The sequence below is a fragment of the Pogona vitticeps genome, chromosome 3 (assembly GCF_051106095.1).
Source record: "Pogona vitticeps strain Pit_001003342236 chromosome 3, PviZW2.1, whole genome shotgun sequence".
Lineage (NCBI taxonomy): Eukaryota > Metazoa > Chordata > Lepidosauria > Squamata > Agamidae > Pogona > Pogona vitticeps.
In genome coordinates, this window is record NC_135785.1 from 183,210,330 (window position 1) to 183,231,829 (window position 21,500).

Here is a 21,500-nt window from a genome sequence, read left to right on the forward strand (position 1 = left end):
ATAAGAAGTGAGTAGAGGCAGGTGTTTATATTTATATTTACAGTATATATTTACATTGTTTTGGAAGGTATTCAAGCTGTATTCATCTGTTCATGTTCCAACACCTAGTTCTACCTTCACTGTAAATTCAAAATTAAGTACTGCATGAAGACCTTGATTTCTATTGAAATGTTAACTACTGAAATGTTAACGACTCTTGGTTTTCAACTGTGTAAAATCTTATCTTGGAAAATGGTGACAGACATCTTGTATCACTTTGCAAATCAATACAGAAGTAAGAACAATAATTATTGTGAAAAGGAAAAATACTCTTCCCAGTTACCTCTGAAGAAGAAGAGAAATATATGTGTATTGACTTGCAAAGTGATACGAGATGTCTGTCACCATTTTCCAAGGTAAGATGTCAATGCTACAACTGTATTCTAATGAAACTACTTTATTTTCTTAATAAAAACAAATAAAATTCTTCAACAGAGGCCTGGTCTCTTGAACAGCAGGATTGCACCTAAATCCAGTGGAGACTGGAAAGGTCACTAATTGCTACTAAATAGAAAGGTCCTACCTAGCCAGTCTGTTGTGCTGTCTAAGGAAGCACACAGTCAATGGCTGATTGCCTTGTAAGCAGGCAAGAGTTTTCTTTTAGGTTGAGCTTTGCCCATAGGGCAAAGGCTATGTACTTCTTAGACAAGATGACCTCTCTCAGGCATAAAAGTGGTAGTCTTGGGCCTACAGTGACTCCTCGCCCAAGATCACATTCTCTTTAGGGAGAAGTGATTCTGACATACATACATACATACATACATACATACATACATACATACATACATACATACATACATACATACATACATACATACATACATGTACCTTTGAAATTTCTCCCAAGGTTCAGATTTTAGCTAGACTGAGAGACAGAGAGCTATACTACTTATTTAGGTCTTTAAAAATATATGCATTATTATATTATTAAACTGCTTTGCAAGCTGCCCTGTGCACATTTGATAGCAAGATGGAATAAAAATATTTCAAGTGATTTTTTTAAAAAAACAGATTTCTACACGATGCTTGGAGCTGGAATATGGGTATTTTCACACCACTGCCATTTTAGAGCTTTCGTTCTATGCTGATTTCTTCGACACCTCTCCTGGCCAGTTACAATATGCTGTGTACAGAACACTAAAGGGATAATTAAGGGAAGTGAAATATAACACTGGATCAGATGGGAGATTTTTCTTCTGGGAATCTGTTGGTCATGTCACTTCTTCATTTCCCACAAATGTCTGATAAAGGAACCATTAAAGTCACATAAAATCAGAAGAGTTATTTTCCCCCATTCTTAAACCACTTAAAGACTTTCCTGATGTATAAAGGTAAAGGTTCCCCTTGACATTTAGTCCAGTCATGTCTGACTCTAGGGAGCGGTGCTGATCCCCGTTTCCAAGCCATAGAGCCAGCGTTTGTCCGTAGAAAATTTCTGTGGTCACATGGCCAGTGTGACTTAAACACGGAATGTCGTTACCTTCCCACCAAGGTGGTACCCATTTATCTACTTGCATTTGCATGCTTTTGAACTGCTAGGTTGGCAGGAGCTGGGACAAGTGACGGGAGCTCACTCCGTTGCGTGGATTTGATCTTATGACTGCTGGCCTTGCAGCATAGAGCCTTCTGCGGTTAAACCCACAGTGCCGCCACGTCCCTTTTTCCTGATGTATATATTACAGCAAATTTTCAGTAACTGTGAATATTTTTTTTAAGGAATCCAGACATCTTTCCCAAAGCTGTTGCTTTCTTGGACAGTGTACCACATTTTTTCTAGCATTTTTTAAAAATATCTTTCTTACCCTGCCCCCTATCTAGTATATCAAATTAATGTCACAGATAACGTTGTTGTGTGAATGCCCTGATAGGTATCACTGGGTTAATGCCTTTGATATCACTACCAGGACACGTCTACACATATTTTAACGTTTTTAATTTTAAATTTTCTTTTGTTGTTTTTGTTGTTATATGCCATCAAGTCAGAACTGACTTATAGCAAACCTAATAGAGCTCCCAAGGTAAGTGAAGTATTTAAGGTATGGTTTTACCAGTCCCACTGACTCCGAGTGAGTTTCCATAGCTCAGCCCTATTCACACCCAGACCTCCCGAGATGTAGTCTGTTACTCTAGCCACTACTCCACACGGGGTACCACAAAAAATGAATTTGGGGGAAGTGTAATTATTCATTCACTACATGAAACAGGTAGCTTAGTTTAGGTATCTTGTTAGAAACCGTTAATGTGATCAAAGGTTTGCAGAAACCCTTACAGAAAAGCCCCACAGTTTAATTAATCTTTTACATAAAAAAATAAATCAACATGATATGAAAGCTTGAAAAAGTCCCTTTTATGGATGACAATTCACAGAATCCCACAGCCACAATAAGCCACCCATATCCACACTCATAATAACTGTGTGCTCTCAAGTTAATTTAGACTTGCCATGACCCTTTTCACAGTTTTCTAAGTAGAGAATACACAGTTTGTCATTCCCTTCTTCTGATGGCACCCTGGGACTGTGCTGTGCAGCTTGCCCAAGCCCACACAGGTGTCTTTTGTGTACAGCACTGATTCTTAACCTTGGGTTACTCAGGAGTTTTGGACTGCAACTCCCAGAAGCCTTCATCACCAAATGTGCTGACGGGTTTTTGGGAGTTGCAGTTCAAAAGCATCTGAGTAACAAAGGTTAAGAACCACTGGTGTAGGAGATACAATGTGGAATTGAGCTCCTGTCCAATTCACTGACCTCTCCAGCCAGCAACCCCATACCCATATCCAAACACATACAAAAATGCTCTATAACAAGGAATTTGGAAGTTGCATAGTTACCTATAACTAGTTACTTTTGCAGATAATGAAGATGCAACAGCCATACTTTCCCTACAATGAGCACAAATGCAGTTGCTATAACAAAATACATTATCAGAATATTTTCCAATTTAATTTTAAAATAGCTTTCGGATAAAAAATTATTTGAGTTTTATCCCATTCTCTTCTCAAGCAAGGGTCCACCCAAAGGAACAAGAAAGAAATGGGGGGGGGGGAAACAAGCAGTGCAACATTACTTTCTCAGCATTGCACCCAGCAGGCTCATATACTTTTAAAACATATCTTTCCAAGAACTTCTGGCTCTTTTCGCTCAGCCAAGCTCCCCTCCCCCCGCTGCCATCCATTTAAGACTTTATTACCTGACTGTAATGAGAATAATGATGTAGATAATATCCAGGATGTTTTATTCATCTGGAACAGCTGCTGCATTCAGCTTCCTCTTTTAAAATGCAGTTCTTTTTACCTTTCTGGAGTGACTGGAAAATAAAAGATATTAACCATACAGTATATGCAACTGGGGAGATACAACAACTAGCATCTGAGGGTGGAAAGGCCCATGCTACTTACCATCTCTTTATGTGCCACAACACAGTGAAATGGGGCACAGAAAGGTTGAAAGATGCTTCAGCTAGTGTTGCCCCTTGTCCTCTTTTAGGCAGGCCTCCATGGAAAAAGATGCCAGAGCAAAATCCTCCTTTAGAAAGCATCATCCTTCTACAGGGCTATCTGTCAAAGTCTTGTTTAAGGGTAACGAAGCATAAAGAGGGAGGTCAAGGACATTGATGATACCCATCCACCCTTGGCACCTGGACAAAAGACTCAGCAAGAACACACGTCATTTCTCCACTCGAATGAGATGAACTGTAATTTTGATTCATCAACAAAAATGATGTCTAATTTTGCATGTATGTGTAGAAATTAAAGAACCATTTAATGCAAATCAGTGTCCTCTTTTTTGCTCCTTCTGATCATAAGTGATCTATTCACACTATACTCATAATCTAGCACAGCAGCTCCCAATTTCTTCTGTATCACACAACTGTTTTGAATGTTTCAAAATCTTCATGCTTTCTCATCCCTTCCTCACCACCATCCAACATCCTTTGAACCAATACATTGATCTGCAATTTAAAGTTAAATGAAACACAAACATGTAATTTTAAAATATTTAAAAGAAAACACATCTAGTTTTTTTCTTGAAAAAAAACTATTTAAAATATCACAGCTGATAATGTTTTTTCTTTAGAAATATCTGCCTTATGCCCCCTTCAAATTTCTTCATTTAACCCTACTATGTCACTCACCACAATCTGAGAATCAATGATCTAGCTAGTACTTCAGGAGTTATTTGAGGAGAAGGGCCTCTGTAGCGTTCATCCTGTTCATGAATATTTGTGTTGAAATTTGCATGCACCATTAGGAGTTGGTGGGGTGGAGTTAAGGGGAGATGAGAAGAAAAGGGGTTTTGAGCTGAAAGTTAACAACATTGACTTGACTTTTATCACTTGCAACAATAAACAATTTCTACTTGGTTTTTAAATGAGGCATTGCCCAGAACTCTGTCATTAATAGTGAACAAAATTGATGTAATCAACTGGTGGCAGCTGAACAACACGCGGTAAAACAACCAAGGGCCATGCGGGAATATGACAAATTGGTGGCATAGCTGTGGGATCCGAAACAATCCAGTGTGAAATTGAATTTTCTTGAGTCTACTGTAGAGGGAAAAGGGGTTAGGCTCTGTGGCGTAAGAAGTGGTTACCTGGTAGAGTCTTGTGGAAGATTTAGTTTCAGGGCTTCTGAATCCAGGTCTGGGGAATCCTAAGAAGAGGTCCTTTTGGCTCTTGTAAAGGAAAAGAACCAGTCCAATTTATTAAGGAATTGTATTGTTTATGCCAGTGGTTCTTAACCTTGGGTTACTCAGGTGTTTTTGGACTGCAACTCCCAGAAGCCTTCACCACCAGCTGTGCTGTTCAAAAACACCTGCGTAACCAAGGTTAAGAACCACTGGTTTATGCCACGCAAACAAAGCAAAAAGTTGATTATGGAGGCACAGGTTGAGCTCCAGGGTGCTGAAGGAAATGGGAACCCTCAAATTAAAAGTGATGAAGAAACTGAGGGGCCAGTAATAATTGCCTCAGAAGGAGAAAATATCCAACGCTCCCAAGATTTTGAAATATGGAAGCTAGAATAGGAGTTTAAACTGAAGGAGTTAGCTATGAAAAATCAATTAGATTTGGAAAAAGAAAGAAAAAAACAGAGAATTGGAAAGGAAAAGAGAATTTGAGCAAGAAACCAGGCAAAGAGAAATGCAGTTCCAAATTGAGATGAAGAAATCTGAATTAACTGCCCATAATAATAATCATAACAACAACAACAACAATAAGAATAAGAATGAGAATGAGAATGAGAATAAGAATAAGAATAAGAATAAGAATAAGAATAATGTGGGAAATCCCTCAAACATCGAAAGAAATTTCCCCAGTATTGGAAAGGAGATTGTCCTGAATCTTTCCTGATTTCCTTTGAGAGAGCTTGTTGGGGCTTTGGAGTTAAAGATGATTAGAAGATGATAATTTTAAGGTTGAGGGGGAGTTTTATTTGAGATCTATTCACAGATGCCTCTTGAACAAGCTAGAGATTTTGAGGCTTACCAAAAGATGGTGTATTCCCGATTTGAGATTAATTCAGAGTATCTCAGGATAAAATTTTGATCAATTTCAAAGAAACCTATGGAGTCTTTTGCTCAACTTGGGGCATGTCTAACTTAGTATTTTAATAAGTGGCTAGAACAGGAATGGGTCACCTACTTAGAACAAATGAGAAATGTGTTTGGATTAGAACAATTTTATTCAATTTTACCAGGGGAGTTGCATTATCTTGTCAAGGACAAGGATCCTAAAAATGTGCAACAGACCACTGAATGTGCTGATTCTATTAATGGGACCAAAGATCCTCGATTCTCCAAGGTAAAAATTGATAGAAAAGTTTGGGATGACAGTAAGAGAGCATCCTAATCCAATAAAAATTACCTCAGTCATACTCAAGTTAAGGAAAGACATTTTAAAGCAAGACCTTCATTCTCAGAGCAAAGTCTACTGAGATCAAAAGGGGGGTTTTGAGTTGAAAGTTAACAACATTGACTGGATTTTTATCACTTGTAACAATAAATAATTTTTACTTGGTTTTTAAATGACACATTGCCCAGACCTCTGTCATTAATACTGAATAAAGTTGATGTAATCAACTGGTGGCAGTTGAATGACACATAGCATGTGCCTTTGCTTGGTGAAACAACCAAGGGCCATGTGGGACAGCTTCTTACCTAGATTGTTTAATCTTTTATTAGGTCTATGAAACCACTCCCCCTCTTTCTTCTCTACGTGTCTCTTGTGCTCAACAGAACTGGTCTTGGGCCAGGCTTGGAGCCCCTTAATGAATGCTGGTAGAAGCGGCTGGTAGGAGTGTTGGCTCTTCTCTTGATCCTCAGGGAGCCTCATTCTCCTCACTAGTTTGGGGCGATGCTGTTGGGCATCTTTGGTGTGATGGAGCTGGTGGGATTGAAGCCTTCTTTGGGTCTGGTGTGGGTGACCTCTGTCTTCCCTGGCCTCATCTGCTTGCAACAGAGAAGCTGCTCACTGATTCTTTCCAGAGGTCATCTTTTCACTCCCTTCAGTCCAGCCACCCTGAAAAAAAATCAGCTCCAGCTCTTCCACCACTGAACCCTAGGTCTCCTCTATTGACCCCTTATTGGGGTCATAGGCCTAGAAGACCCTGAATTTTCCTTGTCCTGTAACCCTGCCCATAAGTCCTCTTTCCACCCGCTCAGATGCTTCTCATCACTCTGCTCATCACTCTGCTCACTTGGGCTTGCAACCTTCCCGAGAGACCAGAATGGGTGCTCTGCCTAAACTCTTAGTGTGTTTTGGGGTGACAGCAGATGGCCCGCCTGGAGAGCCAGTGGCCACCCCCTTACACAGTAGTAGTTTCTTCCTCTATGAGAAGAAGTGGGGGACAAAACCTGCAAAGAATTAAAAGTAAACCCCTCCCCAGTGGAGATCCCTTAAAAATCTGCCTCTTCGTAACAGTCAAGTATATATTTTTTTAAAAAATCAGGCTTATTGGGGGTAATAAACCTTGGAAATTTCCCTCTGCAGTTAAACTGAGAAACCCTCTATTCTCTGGGGAAGAGATCTCAGGCCCTGGGAAACAGATCTGGATGCAGGGCTCATGTGGCTAAGCCCAATAATGCCTCTGCTAGGAAGGAAAAGGCTGCTTTTTCAGACAGAGTTTTTTTTTTCTAGAGGACCTTTTGCTATTTCCTGCAAAGTTGGTTCACAAACTGTCATTCACATCCCCTGGAGACTATGGTACAATCATACTCCACTGTTTCCTCTGCTTTGTGCAGTTTAAGGGGTGTGAGAGAGAGCCTTGTCCATGTGCCCAAGTGATGTTTACATTAACACATGTTTTAGTTAATTTACAGAAATAGGTGAGAAATTTACTTACGCGGCAGTTTCTCTGCTTCAGTAAGTGAGGCATTTCCTGTCTTGAACAGCGGCTGAGCCTTTGTTTCTTCCTTGGAGTATGTCTGCTCTAAGTTATGTTTCCTTTCTGTCTGAAGTACAAAACAAATAGCCCCTTCAAGCAGAATTCATAGAAGAAAGATATCGCAGTCAACCCATTATCTGAGTTTGTGATTGGTTTTTTTATTAGTAACAGTTACTTTCTGCCATTCTTCGAATGAATTCAATGGCTCTTCTCTTCCCCACATTAAACTCACAACCACCTTGTAAGGTAGAGATCAGGCTGAAAGAGAGAGACTGGGTTAAGGTCAGCCTATGAGTTTCATTGCTTAGCTGGGACTAGAACCAGGGTTTCCCAAATCCCAGTGTAACACTTTTATTTTATTTTATTTATAGCCCACTCTATATAACAATATCTTGGGGCACGTTATGTTGTTGTTTAGTCATTAAATCATGTCTGACTCTTTGTGACCCCATGGACCAGAGCACGCCAGGCCCTCCTGTCTTCCACTGCCTCCTGGGGTTGGGTCAAATTCATATTGGTTGCTTCAATGACACTGTCCAACCATCTCTTCCTCTGTCTTATCTTGCCCTCACTTTCCTAACATCAGGGTCTTCTCCAGGGAGTGTTCTCTTCTCAGGAGATAGCCTAAGATTTGGAGCCTCAGCTTCAGGATCTGTCCTTCCAGTGAACACTCAGGGTTGATTTCCTTCAGAATGGATAGGTTTGATCTCCTTGCAGTCCAGGGGACACTCAAGAGTCTCCTCCAGCACCACAGTTCAGAAGCATCAATTCTTCGACGGTTAGCCTTCTTTATGGTCCACCTCTCACTTCCATACCTTACTACTAGAAAAACCAGAGCTTTGACTATGCGGACCTTTGTTGGCAAGGCAATGTCTGTCTAGGTTTATCATTGTTTTCCTCCCAAAAACCATGCGTCTTTTAATTTCGTGGCTGCTGTCACCATCTGTAGTTATCATGGAGCCCAAGAAAGTAAAATTTGTCACTGCCTCCATATCTTCCCCTTCTGTTTGCCAGGAGGTGATGGGACCAGTGGCCATGATCTTAGGTGTTTTTTTTTAATGTTGTACTTCAGGTCATGTTTTGCGCTCTCCTCTTTCACCCTCATTAAGAGGTTATTTTATTTTATTTATTTTATTTATACCCCGCCCACTCTTCTGACCACTCTGAGCGGCTTCCAATGCTTATATATATATATATAGCATTAACACAACTTAAAATTAGTAAATTATTCAAGATGGCAAAAAAAATCAAAAAAGAGGTTAATTCCTCCTCCGTTTCTGCCATCAGAGTGGTATCATCTGCATATTTGAGGTTGTTGATATTTCTTTCTGCAATCTTAATTCCGGCTTGGGATTCATCCAGTCCTGCCTTCCTCATGATGTATTCTGCACATAAGTTAAATAAGCTGGGGGACAATATACAGCCTTGTCGTACTCCTTTCCCAATTTTGAACCTGTCAGTTGTTCCATATCCAGTTCTAACTGTTGCTTCCTGTCCCACCTATAGGTTTCTCAGGAGATAGAGAAGGTGGTCAGGCACTCCCATTTCTTTAAGGACTTGCCATAGTTTGCTGTGGTCCACACAGTCAAAGGCTTTTGCATAGTCAATGAAGCAGAAGTTGATATTTTTCTGGAACTCTCTGGCTTTCTCCATAATCCAGCGCATGTTAGCAATCTGGTCTCTAGCTTCTCTGCCCCTTTGAAGGGCGTGTTATAGAGCTGAATAAAACAATTCTAAAATATAAATCTTTAAAACAATTAAACAAAAAACCACATAAAATTAAAAGATCCAGTGCATTAAAACCTGTACATGCCAAGATCCTCTACTTCCAATGGCTCTAATACATAAACATGTTTGGACTTTGAACAGAAAAGATGCCAATGTCGGCGCCAATCAAGCCTCCAAGGGTTGGGCATTTTACAGTCAGGCTGCTATACTGCACTACTGTGTATTAGCCACCTAGAGTGGTCCATTGGTTCAGATAGGCGGGGTACAAATCAAATAAATAAATAAATAAATAAATAAAAATATTAGGATTTAAGTCAGCCGTTTCAACTTTATAATAAAACTACTTTTGTGTCTGGGAAGATTCAGATCCCATGCCCTTAACTAAATTAACATCCATAAACAGGCAGGTGATCACAATCAGCCTATGTGAGGACTTTGCTACAAGGATAATATTTTGTGTTATAGCAAGGCTAATTGGAAAATCAGAATTAAAAAACAGGATTGGTGTATTTAGTGGTGCAGGACTTGGAGGGTGGCAGATTAAACTATCTTTTCCATCATTTGCACTTCTATCTTATAGCAATTCTTTTGCTCATCCATTCTGCCTATATTCCTGTATATCTTCCATGCTTCATACTGCCTGCTAACATTAAGCCTATCAACTCAGCCAGAGATGCTGACCTGTGGACCCCAGTGCTTGGCTCTAGATAACCACTGTTGCAGTCTTGGATCTATTAGTTTTAAGTACTTTGTGCTATCTTGACTGATCAAGTTTCTGATATCCCACCATGTCCATGACCATATTTCATGCCTCAAGAGCTTCCTGTTTGGGTGCCTTATGTGGACCTTAATCTCCAGTTTATTTTTGACTGTTTCATTCACTTATTGATATTTGGACCTCAGTCTGCCTGGATGTGCAGGAGTCTCTGTCTCTTAGGCTAGCCAAGGCATCATTGCCCTTCACATGGTCAAAGCTGGAACAGAAGTTATATTTTTGCTCTTGTCTCTTGGCCACTATGGCCAATGAACCTGTTGACTGAGAGATTCTGGGAGCTGTGGTTCAAAACGGCAACCTTTCCAAGCTGTGTTGTCATCTGTTTGCCCATCTATGTGATTTTAACATGCTGAAGTTGCAAAGCTGGTAAGAGATTTTGGTACAGAAATCCATTTCCTTCCGTTTCTTTAGCTATTTTGGTGGTCACTGAGCTATCAAAATAAAGCATCCCAAGACTGAAAATAAAAACAAAATGCCAAAAGAACAAAAATATTCTTGTAAACAATTTAAGGTTGCTGACTGCACAATTCAAAGGCAGCGCATGTGTCCTGCACACCCGTCTCTTCTAATAATTACCCAGACAAAGAAGGGAGAGAGGGGAATTATATGATGACCAGATTCAAAATTCTAGTTTTGAAACTATTCTGCCTCCCAGGATGAGCCACTGTCTCAGGTTGCTTTCAGATCAGTTCTTGCCTCCACTGATGTTTGCCTTTGCCATGATTCATTCCTATTTTAAGTCCAGTATGGGCCTGATTGTATCCTGGCTAGAGCCACAGCATTCCTTAAAATGCCTTGCCCGGTCAGACTTTGACAAATAAATCCAGATCTTGAAAAAGTTGAAGATCAGACATCACCGAACCCAGTGGCTCTGTGAAAGGTATAGTTCACAAGAACTACCTTAGGGAAGGTCTGTATTCCATAATGGAGTGTCTGCTTTGCACAAAGAGGTCCCAGGTTCAAAGTCCCATGACTGCTGGCAGGGGTTAGAATTGAATTCTGCCAGAAAACCCTGCAGAGCTGCTGCCTGTCAGTGCTGATAATACTAGACTTGGTGGGCCAAGGGTGTGACTCAAGATAAGGAGTTTCCCTGTGTTCCAAATTTCCCCCATACCCTGTCCATTTCTTAACTGCCTGCTTCTCTGTGTGCAGTCTGCTTCTTGAATCATAATGGACGGATTTTCTGCCTAATAGGCTCACATCTGGTGCTAAGGCAGCGTGGTCTTTTTCTTTGCTCTCCACTTGTGTTAGACTGTAATTCTCCATGAGCGTAGGTTGGATTTTCCTGTGCCTCAGAGGATAAGTGATTACAGATGCACACTTCCTACCAGCATGTGTGGATCTGTGTATTCCCTTGCCTTCATTGCGGCCCCTGCATGCAGCCTTACTATGTGCAGCATCCCAATTGAGGAATATTTCGGATATTGGGAATCTAGCTTTGATGTAGAAGCACACCATAGACGCAACATCTCTCCAAGGGAAAGCATATTTGTTGTACAGCACTCAATATTGTTTGGTGCCACACAAGGATTATAAAAAGATAGACCCTACCTACAGCAGAGTCTAGACAAGAGCTTAGAAAAGATTTAAAAAAAAACCTAAGTGTTTTAGGTGTTGAATTGCTTCTGATTTACGTCAGCCCTGTAAATCAAAGACCTCCAAAAGACCCTATAGTTAACAGTCTTGCTTAGTTCTTGCAGGCTAAAGGCCAAGGTTTCCTTTATCAATTCATCTAAAGTTAAGATTTCCTCAGCCTTTCCTAAGAATATTGTCCTTTATAGTGAGTCACCTTCTCATTGTATACCCATTATATAGTCACTGAAGTTTGGTCATGTTAGGATCCAGTGAAAATTCAAACTGCATTTGATTTAGAAGCCACTTATTTTTCCTTAGGGGCCCATGGTATCCATAAAATACTTCTCCAGCACCACATTGCAAATGAATGGATTTTACTATTGCTTTCTTCCAGTATTCACTTCTGTACATAATAAATAGGGATATCCTAGTCTAAATAATCTTAATTGTGATGTCTAGCTACACATAGTTTTTTTAAAGGATCTTTTCCTGTTTCCTCATAGTTACATAGCTACGTGCAGAGTAGTCTATGACTAGATGGGTGGGCAATCAATCAATCAATCAATCAATCAATCAATCAATCAATCAATCAATCAATCAATCAATCAATCAATCAATCAATCAATCAATCAATCAAGTACCCTTCCAAGTCTCAGTCTCCAATTGATTTCATATCATTTTGGATAATGGTTGAACAAGGTCTGGAAAACCTGAAACAATTTTGATTTCTTCACTGTCAACACTAATGTTATGTAAACCTTCTATAGTCATTATTTGATTTAATGTTCAGCTATAATTCTTTTGCCCCTTTGTCTTTAATTTTCACCAGTAGCCACTTCAACTTAATACTGTATGCTACTATATAAAAAGGTAAAGGTAAAGGTTCCCCTTGACATTTAGTCCAGTCATGTCTGACTCTAGGGCATGGTGCTCATCCCCGTTTCCAAGACGTAGAGCCAGCGTTTGTGCAAAGACAATCCTCCGTGGTCACATAGCCAGCGTGACTAGACACAGAACACTGTTACCTTCCCACTGTGGTGGTACCTATTTCTCATATTTGCATGCTTTCGAACTGCTAGCTTGGCAGGAACTAGGACAAGCCACAGAAGCTCACTCCGTTGCATAGATTTGATCTTATGCCTGCTGGTCTTCCAACCTTGCAGCACGGAGGCTTCTACGGTTTAACCCGCAGTGCCACCACGTCCCAAGATGGTACTAAATGCATATTTTAAATTGATGTTTCTCATGGCAATTTTCATTCCTTCCTCTGAATCTAGTCTAGTCTTCCATTGGATATGTTTTTACAACTTGAACAGATAAATGAAATTCACCTTTGTCGGACATGCTTGCCAATTGCAAACTATCCTGTTTCTCCACTTTCTGTGCTCCTTGTAGCCTATAGGTTACACACTTGGACAATAAGATATTTCAGAACATCCATTTCTTTTAAAATTGCATCCTGAGCAACACAGTTGAAGGCTTTACTGAATTCTATAAAGCACAAATTGATTTTCTTGTGAAAATCCTTTGTACACTCTAGTAGCCAAAGCATATTTTCCATATGATCTCTAGTGCCTCTTTCTTTTCCAAATCCAGCTTGAATATCTGACGTTTCTCACTTATTTCTTCACTGTAAAACCTTGAGCATTACTTTGCTTGCCTGAGTACTTAAAGCAATGGTCCAATAATTGTTGCAATCTTTGACATCTGCTTTCTTCGAAATTGGCATGTATATTAAATGGGTTCAGTCTGCAAATCATTTATTTGTTTTCCATATTTGCCAACATATTATTGTCATCATTTTGATAGGTTCAGGCTATATATAATGAAATGGCTCTATTGGTGCTTTATTTCTTCCAAGTGCTCTGAGTACAGTTTCCACTTCACTTGCAAAAAGTGCAGCTTCTTCCTCATCAGATTTTCTTTTAGTCAGTGATCCCAAAACATTCTCACAGTATGCTGGCTTGAGAATTCTAAGACTTGTAGTCCAAAAAGGTAACTTTTAAGCTCTGATGCGTGTGTGATGAGCTTCTGTAGCTCTTATTAGATGATACCAAGCCTTTAGAAAAGGAACAGCAAAGAGAACCAGGCAGTCTCGTTTTTAGTTCATTTTATATTGTCTCAGCTTCCTTACAAAAAACACAGACTGTATTTCTTGAAATTTGTTGTGCAACTCTTAGCTCCCAGAGAACAAATCTGCTGAAAACCAGTCTGCTAAGTATCAAGATAGCAAGTGTGAGGAACCTGTTTGTAATGTTTTAAATATAAACTATGGTTTAATTCTTCTTACACCCATTTCTGCTGTTTACAGTGAGGCCAAATGTTTTTCTCGGGTGAAAGATCTTCCATTCCATTTTAAAAAACCGTCCTCCAAACCAATATATAAACAAGCCATCTTATTAATTCTTTTCTAATATTATATAAGCCCATGTCCCTTCACAGAGGTACATTAATCATTCTGAGAAAAGCTATTTCAATCTACACATCAAATGTTTAGATAAAAAATTGGAAATAACTACATTTCAGTCTCATAGTAGCCATTTGCTTTTAGTAGCCATTTGCTACTCTCATAGTAGCCATTTGCATAAAAGCCATTTGCTTTTATTCATAGCTTGAATAAAAGCAAATGGCTTTCAAGTGAGTCTGACTAGTGTATATACAAAGGTGAAGTTGCTCAAAAGTTGTCATTATACAGCTTCCTGTTACAAAGGTGGAAGTCATTTCAATCCTGATTTCATCTTCTTCAAAGAACAAAATGGATGCCTTCCATTTTTAGGAAATGACCCAGCAGTTTCTCTTCTGTATGCTGTTGTTTTAAGAGTTGCAAATCACTTAGCTGTTTGATAATTGTTTAAAATGAAATCAGGTTTCCTTTTAGCTTCTAGCTGTTATAGAGAATGAGGAAAGTCAGTACAATCTTGCCTTTATTATTATTATTATTATTATTATTATTATTATTATTATTATTATTATTATTATTATTATTATTATTATTATTATTATTATTATTATTATTATTATTATTTAGATCACCTAGCTATATAATGGATGCACCTTGCCTTCCTCTATTTCCAGCTTTGTTCTGAATACCTTGTTACCAGGATTAGTCACTTAACTTGAAAAGTGGTTTTAGTCACTTATGTGTTAACACATTGTAACTGACCTATAGGGACTCTAATGGTGTTTTCAAGGTGAGATATTTAAGGAGTGGTTTACCAGTTCCATGCCCCTGCTGGGTTTCCATGGCCAAGTGGGGATTTGAACCCTGGTCTCCAGAGTCCTAGTCCATCACTCTATCCACTACACCACACTGAGTACCATATAACAAGTGGTTTACTCACACAGTTTTAAAAATCTTTTATTCCACTGCTGCCACCACCATCACATTGTTTTCCTCACATTTAGTATCTCAAGATAAGCGTGGAAGAAAACACCATAGAGATTCCAGTACTTTAAACCAAAGGATATTAAGTTTATTTACAAGTGTGATTGGGTTCTTTCAAAACTGGTGACTGTTCCTCCATTTTGGCAGGAAGAAGAGGCGGAGACGGTTTGAATGGTTTGAATGGACCGTCCATTCTAAAGTCTCGTAGATTTTCCTGCCATTTATAGGGGAAGTAGGATCAGGTAGCAGACCTCTACCCATCTTCAGATTAGGAAAGTCTCTCAGTAAGTCACACACCTTGTCTATCTTGCTTTCTGCTCCATCCATCTGCATCGCTCTATCTTTCCTGCTCTTGTCTTTCTTACATACTACGGTTCTAAATTCCCGCTCTCCTCCTCCTCCTTTTATATCTTCCTCCCATAACATCAGCTTCTGCTCCTCCCCCTGTTTCCCCTCCTTCTCCTCCACTAAGCACATCTCTATGGCTTTCTTTGGTTCAGGCTCATTCACTTTTCCTTCTATTGCTTCCCACTCTTTCCCTTCATGTGTCATCTCCTCCTTGTCACCAGTTGAGGATGGCACACTGGCCACCTGTCCTTCACAACAAGTTATATTTACATATAAGTTTAACCAAATAGGCTTTTTAAATAGGACATTACCATTAAATATGTTACTATAGCTTTTGACAAACTGATTTTTTTCCCCTCCACGATTTATCCAGTTACTCTGGAAAGTCACCCTCAACTAACCTGCCTGATTGGGGTTTAAAAGAGTTTTATCTTCTGTTAGGTATTTGCAGTCTTTGATAGATATTGACTTCTCTCCAGAGTCCTCCTTCAAATTTTACTCCAGCACCTGCTGTTGTTTCAGGTCCATCACTTTCTGCTGACTATGGCTGTCAGGTCAGAAGCATCTCATCTCTTGATACAACAGAAGAAGAAGAAAAAAGAGACCAAGGCGTGGGTCCTTATAAAGTTAGAGTGTGAGGCCCTTGTGATGTCACAGCAATTGGTCCTTGTGATGTCACCAAGGTGGGATGACACACTTATAAACACCTTCATACAGAGCTTTGGCACCAGCTGGCAATGAGTAGTGGAAGTAGGTACTCAAGACTTAAAGCCACTTCAAACATGCAAATCACACATTCTCCTCTTTTCAGTGCCACTTGCTGAGATTTGTCTCCCTGCCTAGAGACCCATGGAAAAATGCAAAACTGACAGCCCTACAGCTGACACTCTGGACATCTCTCTTTCTCTCTGAAGTTTCCTTCTCTACAGAGGCAGGCATTACTTGTTCCTTCTCTTCAGTAATTCTAACTTTTAGTTACTGTCTTCCTTCAGCCTGCTGTTAGGAAATCTTTAGGCTATTCACAGCTTTTTAAAGCTGTTCTCCAGCTGTCCTGTTATATCAAGAGATGGTATTTTCTTTCTTAACTAGCTACCTAATGCTGGCTGCCTCTATAGATCTTCAAGTCAGAAAAGTTCTGTTACCCTGCTACTTTCCAAACCATACATCAAGAAATGTTCATACACTGTTTACCTTACTCCCAATCAGACTGTACCAATCTGGATCCCTTTATTTATTAGTAGAAATGTCTCTCATACAGCCAGTTTTTTATACAGACTATAAAAAAGGCCATTTACAAGCAGCTTGTCAGTCTGCCAGCCTGATCTTACAACAGTATAACTATCTCTATTCCAAGATCCTCAACAGAAGATACAGCTCCCACTCACTTTGCAATTCTGGTTTAAAAAGAAAACCCAATAGTATATTTCTTTCTCCCACATATATATACAGTTGATACACAGAGATATATAGGAATACATAACAAAATTGGCATTGTTTGGACATTAGGGTGTGTTCAGCACATACTAAAGGGTCATGAGATTTGGCTTTTCTTAGACTGTACTGTACTACTTCAAATGCTGGTGGGAGAGGTGAGAGAGGTATGTATAGTCATAAATATGAAACTGACTATGCACACAGAACCCTAGCTGATTAAAGATGTTGCCAGTTTTCTATGTACAGGGGTGTGGGTGTATCTTTCAAACATATTATCCTCCAACATACTTTCTGATATGATATGCTCCAAAGGATGCTGTATCGCATCTTTCTGATTCATGTATGGGGCAGTGTGTAGTGTTCACCCTTATTATGCTTACAAGTCATGCATATTCATGTTGCAGTCTAATGTTGCCAAGAGGCGGAGCCGAGAGATATGTAATAAAGGCACAGAGTGAGAGAGTGAGTCAGTGAATCAGAGTGGGGAGATAGAGTGTGGTATTTGGGAGATCTGAGGTGTGATAAGAGTGAAGAATGAATAAGAACTGTATAACAAATAGAAGGTTGAGAGTGATGATCAAAGAACCTGTAGAAGTTACCTATGATTAATAATCAAACATCTGTAATCAATAAACAAGTTTTATTTAAAAGTGAAGTTTGGACCTTCATATTCATCCTTCCAGAAGTAATGTTGATTTAGTGATCAACTGGTGGCAGTGCGTAAAAAGGATTATTGGTTTGCCTTCCTGTGCTCTGTATTTGGAGAGTCAGGCAGGGGCCATGAGGGGCGAATGCCACAATTGGTGACAGCGGTGTGATACGAAGAATTCCAATCAAGCCTGAGTTTAATGAGAATTTTTCTTGAGTCAAAGGTACCTTTTAGACAGCGGTCTGTGGCAAAGAAGTTTGGTTACTCACTAGAGCTTTTGGGAAAAGCTTAGTGGTGGGGGCTTCTGAACCCAGATCTGGGGGGGGGGTCTAAGATAGGGAATGACTCTGAGAGAAAATTCCTGTATTTTTACCTCAAGATTTGAAGACCCAGTGGGCTAGCTTAAGATTCAAGGCTCTGAGAGTTTAGGGAGCACCTGTGGAAAAAGCAGAAGCCAGTAATGATGGAAACTGAGTCTCAAGAGGCACAAAATTTATTATCTCAGGAGATGGAGGGAAATGGAGAACCTTTATCTACAGAAGAGCAGTTGGAGACTGAGGAAAATGCATCAGAAAGACCAGGTGTCCTAAGCTCCCTAGTGTTTGAAAAATGGAGGTTACAAGCTTAGGGAATTAGAAATTAGGGGAAAAGCTGAGCAAGAGGCCAGACAAATGGAATTAAGACAAAAAGAGATGGATTTTCAAATACAAATGAGACAATTAGAAATAACCTCTCAAAATAATACAAATAACAGCTCAAATGAAGGAATTCTGACTAAAATTGATCTTAAGAAATTTCCCCAATATAAGAAAGGGATCTGTCCTGAATCTTTTCTTATCGCTTTTGAGTGTGCGTGTTGGGACTTTGATATCAGAGATAGTGAAAGGATGATTGTTCTGAGGTCACAATTCAGTGGAGAATTGCTTGAGATTTATTCTCAGATTCCCCTAGAACAGGCTAGAAATTTTGAAGCCTATAGAAAAATGGTATTTTCCAGATATTGCATAAATGCAGAACATCTCAGGTGAAAATTTCATGCCCTTACTAAAAGATCTGAAGAATCGTATGCTCACTTGGTGTCTAAGTTACACCAGTATCTGGACAAATGGATGACATGTGAAAAAGTTACCTCTCTAGAAGAGATGAAAATTGTGGTAGGATTGGAACAATTTTACTCTATTTTACCTGGGGAATTGTGCTATCTAGTTAGGGACAAAAATCCAAAAATTCTAATAGAAGCTGGTGAACAGGCAGATCATATTAGGAGTACAAAGACCCCAGATTCTCTGAGGTGAAAGTTAACAAGGCAACCTGGGACAACCATAAGAAATCCTTCAACCAACCTTTCAAAAAACAGTACCACAGTAAAATATCAGGGAATGAAGGCCAGGATTGTGCCTCAGCTAAATTAGCACGGCCTAATCCTCAGAACCCAATGAACTTTGAGGAAAAGTTTACCAAATCTCCTCAGAATGAGAGAAGGAATTATAAATGTTACAACTGTAACCAGCCTGGACATTTACAGTTCCAATGTATGAGAGATAAACTTAATACTGGGAAGAATGATAAACCAAAAAAAGTGTACTGTTTAAAACAAGTTGAATCCTCTGAGGGAAGCAGTAACCAGAGTCCTGTTTCCATGACAATCACAGCTTCTACTGATCTTGAGGAGGACATTCCAGAAGCCTCTATAGTTCATTGTTATTATAAAAAAAATGTGGGCGGCATATAAATTGAATAAATAAATAAATTGAATAAATAAAAACCCTGGTGAAGAGATATTAGTGGGAGGAAAGAAATACATTGCTATAAGGGACGCAGGATCTCAAATTTCTATAGTACATTCTGATTTGATAGCCCAGGATTACATAATTCCAGGCAGAACTATGACCCTAAAAGGAATTGGGAAAGAAACTGTAGTGCTGAAAGTGGCAGAGGTTCAGATAAACTATGGGAATTGGTCCGGAAAGTGGCAGGTGGCAGTTTCAAATGAAATACCAGCTGCTTTTCTAATCAGTTGGGACTTAATAGAGCATGTCAAGAGTGCTTTTGTACTTACACGCTCAAAGGGGGCCAAACATCATCCACTGCAGCAGAATTGGATATAGTAGCAGAGGGAGACCAGGAGAGAGAGAGAGAGAGTCCCTCGAATAACCAGATTAATAGTGGTGCTGAAGCTGATCTCATGCTTCTGAATAATCCCAATAAACATTATTTTGACCAGGAGCAGAAGGAGGACATTAGCTTGGGAATTTCCTTTGAAGCAGCCAGAACACCCACTGTATTGTCTCCTGAATGCCCTGAGAGATTTTGCTTGTACAAAGACCTTTTGTATAGAGAAATTTTAGCCACCCGATACAGAGGAAAAGGAGAACCCCAAAAGTAATTAGTGGTCCCAAGTAAATACAGGGAGAAAATAATAAATCAAGCTCACAGTAGTTTGCTTGGGGCACACATGGGGATCACACGAACCAAAAGAAGGGTTGCCCAGAACTTCTTTTGGCCAGGTATGGGTAAACAGATTACTTATTATTGCAGAACTTGTGATGTCTGTCAGAGATGAGGGACAGGGCAGGACAGGACTAAAGCCAAATTATGTCCTTTGCCAGTCATCTCTACCCCATTCCAAAGGCTGAGAATCGACCTGGTGGGTCCTTTGCCTAACGCCACCAGAAGGGGGAATAAGTACATTCTGACCCTTATGGACAGAACGTGTCTGGAGAATCAGGCTGGGGCCATGAGGGGCGAATGCCATACAGTGCTCACAGAATTTCATTACTTCTGTGCTGCTGCCCAAATGACAACCACACTCAAACTTGGGGTTACCATTTAGCATTGTGAACATGGGTTTCTTCTCTTGGATTATCCCTATTATTAATGAAGGCCCACAGTCAAGGTTCCCTTTTACACTGCTAGTACTTACAAGATGCATAGAAGCTTAGCTGGCTGACCCACTATACCCTGGAAAATAAAGCTTATGCCAGGGAATTCCTGCTTGCTCATACTTAGGCTGATAAAAAAGTGTGCAACAGTATCAAAGAGGAAGAAATGTTGGCAGCAGTCTGTCCTACAGGGCTGACACTAGAACTATAGTCCTTCTTCACAGTGTGTGTTTCAAACTCCTTGGATATGCCCTTAAAATATATACGGTATGTAAATATGTGAAGTAAGTATGTTCATGGGGTCGCGCTGCTGAAAACTCTGCCAAGAAAGAAAATGCAGCTTACACACACCGTCATGGAAGAACTGCAACTTTTGTGTCATTCTTCACCCTTGCACAGTGTATGTAGATAATAACAGGATTCTGAACCTCACTCCCATGAAAATGGATAAAATAGGTCTCAGAAACAGGGGAAAGGAAGATGAAGTACCATGTAGTACTCACGGTCTGCCATATTGCTCTCATAGTGGAAGTCATTTATAAAACTGCTTCTGATTTTTATAAAAATAATACAGATTTCAAAGAAGCAAGAAGGAGGGGGAAGAAAAATAGAGGCACTATTAAGAGCAACTTATTATTTTGTCAAAAAATAGGTTAGTGAAATGTACAGTAAGTTTTGGGAAGACAATCTAAGCACATACATTTTAGCAGGTATACGGTATGAGTTAAAAAAAGAGGGTATATGAGGAATAAATAAGCACAGATCAGAGACAGTCAGCATATTGCAATCATCATAACACTGGGCATGAAAAAGAAAGACTCAGGTTCAAATCTCTGCTGTGCCACAAATGTTATTTCGTTTCCTTTGGTCAGTCAATATATTTTAGCCAAACCTACCTCACAGGACCGTGGAAGGCGGGGAACCATTTACAGTTGCCACTTACAAGCAAATAAATCATGACATTTCATTGTGCATGGACTTCTGGTGATATTCTCATCAGACCACTATTATTTTTTGCCATCAGTTTCTATTTGCCACGCCAAATTGTTGGGTTGGAAAAAGGAGCAACCAGAGACTTCCAGCTTACAAGAGGTAGTAGGATGGAGAGGAAGACCCATGGCATCACTGAATAACAGCTGTAATAATAAAAAGGTTGTAAAAAAAAAGATAAAGGAAAAAAGTACACTCTTCTCATTCTCTGTGACTGAGATAAAGTGGCAACTTGTCATCAGACAGTGGCTAGAACTACAGCTGAATATATTTACTGGAAGCAATTTAATTCTTTTCAGTGGTGTTTCAGCTTCA

General features: G+C 39.6%; 1 long non-coding RNA gene across 1 annotated transcript in view; it reads right to left on the minus strand.

Annotated features, from left to right (window-relative positions):
• LOC110075466 (uncharacterized) overlaps positions 1-8,671 on the minus strand; it is a 33,383-nt gene extending 24,712 nt beyond the window's left edge. Inside the window, exons 1-2 of the long non-coding RNA XR_012085213.2 lie at positions 3,436-8,671; positions 3,228-3,344 (exon numbers count right to left, since the gene is read on the minus strand). This is a non-coding gene — a long non-coding RNA (uncharacterized LOC110075466). The remainder of the gene's footprint in view (positions 1-3,227; positions 3,345-3,435) is intronic.
• Positions 8,672-21,500: the final 12,829 nt, after the last annotated feature.